Source organism: Octodon degus, unplaced genomic scaffold (genome assembly GCF_000260255.1).
Source record: "Octodon degus isolate 3935 unplaced genomic scaffold, OctDeg1.0 scaffold00134, whole genome shotgun sequence".
NCBI lineage: Eukaryota > Metazoa > Chordata > Mammalia > Rodentia > Octodontidae > Octodon > Octodon degus.
Genome location: NW_004524710.1, coordinates 1455104 through 1457797, shown reverse-complemented (window position 1 = coordinate 1457797; position 2694 = coordinate 1455104). Strand labels below are relative to the sequence as shown.

The window sequence follows — 2694 nt, the reverse complement described above, 5'->3', positions numbered from 1 at the left end:
TCTTTTCCAACACGGACTATGACTCCAAGAGAGAACAAAGCTTACATCCATGCCAACGCAAACTCAGCAGCCTTTCAGGCATCCAGGAGCTGCGCGCCACTTACTAATTGTGGCCATGTAGTTATGTGTCAGTGGTTCTGTCTGTACTCAGACTTAGAGAATTATCACCAGTGCGTAGACCACCCAACCTGAAACTCCCGCTGACTTCTGCTATGTCCCAGCAAAGCACCTCTCAGGAGCAGATGGTATCTTTTCCACCTTATAAACACGTTGTTTTGCAGATAATAGTAAACTTTTGATGAGCAAATGAATGAAACATACAAGAACGAATGAATGAATCAGTGAGCTTCCATCATTACCCAGAGTCTGATTATCTTCATTCATTACCAATATTTTCTCTTTGTGTACATTCAAAAAAAAGAAGTGAATCCCCAAGATGACTCTAATACCTAGATTATGTCCATTGACAAAGTATACTACAGTCCAAAGGTACTTACACAAGCATTCCATTACTGTAGCAAGCACTTGAGATAAATCAACTTAGAAGGAGAAAAAGGTTATTTTGGCTCACTGCTTCACAGGTTTGAGTCCCTGGTTGCTTGGCACCAGGGCCTTTGGTCCTTTGATAAGACCACCCATCATGGTAGAGAGCACATGGTAAGCAAGCTGTTCATTCCATGGCTAACAGGAAGCAAAGAGCAAGTGTGAGGGACTCGGGTCCCACAGTCCCCTTCAAAGACACACCCCCCAATGACCTAACTTCCTTCCAGTAAGCCCCACCCCCTAATGTTCTACCACTTCCCAATTGTACCACAAAATCTATAGCAGCACTCCTTAACAGATGTTAAATGTGTAGCCACTACTAACAAGAACTTTTTTGTTTAAATCTTTCTCAAACTTATCTTTATAAACTAAAAAAAAAATAAAAAAATAAAAATAAAAATAAATATATATATATATATATCTTGGTACAAGTTCTGGCCTTTTTCCCCCTGTGATGCTGGTGGGCCTGCAGGTCTGTGTAGTGCCACAGATACAGGTCTATATTACCCAGGATGGATTTTATTAAGATTTTCAAGAATAAGGCCTACTTTAAGAGATACCAAGTAAAGTTTAGAAGATGATGAGAGCGAAAAACTGATTACTATGCTAGGAAATGCTTGGTAATATAGGACAAAAATAAGTACAACACACCTAAATACAGGATAATATTTCATGTAACTAATAGAGACATCATTTGTCAGACTGTGTATATCTGTAGTAAAGGGGATATGATAGTCTGTGCGGCATATGCACATGAACTACCAAAGTATGGTGTGAAAGTTGGCCTAACAAATTATGCTGCAGTGTATTGTACTGGCCTGCTGCTGGCCCGCAGGCTTCTCAATAGGTTTGGCATTAATAAGATCTACAAAGGCCGGGTGGAGGTGACTGGAGATGAACACAATGTGGAAAGCATTGATGGCAAACCGGGTGCCTTCACCCATTATTTGGATGCAGGCCTCGCCAGAACTACAACTGCCAATAAAGTTTTTGGAGCCCTAAAGAGTGCTGTGAACGGAGGCCTGTCTCCCCTCACAGTACCAAACGATTCCCTTGTTATGATTCTGAAAGCAGGGAGTTCAATGCAGAAGTACATCGGAAGCACATCATGGGTCAGAATGTCGCAGACTATATGCATTACCTGATGGAAGAAGATGAAGGTGCTTACAAGAAACAGTTCTCTCAGTACGCAAAGAACAATGTAACTCCAGACATTATGGAGGAGATGTATAAGAAAGCTCATGCTGCTATATGGGAGGATCCCGTGCATGAAAAGAAGCCGAAGAGAGAAGTTAAAAAGAAGAGGTGGAACTGTCTCAAAATGTTCGTTTCCCAGAAGAAAGATCATGTAGCTCAAAAGAAGACAAGCTTCCTCAGAACTCAGGAGTGGGCTGCTGAGAGTTAAACCAAATTTCTATGAAGATTTTTCAGATAAAGACCAATAAACTTATCCATCAAGCAAAGAAAAAAACAAACAAACAAACCTCTTGACTTCTCCCTTTCTTTTGCTCCTATACCAAAATATCTCCATTTATCTCGTGCCTTTTTGTGTTTCCCTAACACTCCCCCTACATCTTTTTATTGGTTTTAATTCTACAGTAACTTAGAAAACCTAATCCAAATGCCTTAATCAAAGGAAAATCATCTAGTGCTCATGCAACTAAAATTCAGGCCTAGGTCTGGCTTTGGGTATGGCACTCAGCTGATGTCATGAGCACCTAGTTTCTCTGTGTGTGTATTTGTCTTACATTCCATGTGTTGCCTATATTGATAGACATTCCCCTTCAGTTTGTAAAATATCTGTAATAGCTCTGTTTAGATCTTTCCAAGTTTAAGTCCAGCATGAAAGAAGGTGTCTTTTCCCTTAATAGGTTAATAAAAATTTTCACAGTTGATCCTCCTTAGCTCTACTGAAGCTAAGTGCATACACATATACCAATCACTATGTTTAGAAGCAAAATATACTGTTAGGATTAGACAAGGTTACCCAGTGCAATGCAGAAGGCTGGCGCAACAGCTCAACTCCAAGGCATTAGGGTTAAATACTTAATAAGGATAATTTCTCTGAAACAAAATCAGGGCATCTTCGCCTTCTACATGCTGGGTAGTCCAAATGACCAATACTCATTACAATCCTAAACTAGTTTTCTG

At 40.1% G+C, this 2694-nt stretch overlaps 1 pseudogene; it reads left to right on the top strand.

Annotated features, from left to right (window-relative positions):
* Positions 1-1055: 1055 nt before the first annotated feature.
* Positions 1056-1948, top strand: LOC105743562 (annotated as a pseudogene).
* The last annotated feature ends 746 nt before the right edge of the window (positions 1949-2694 follow it).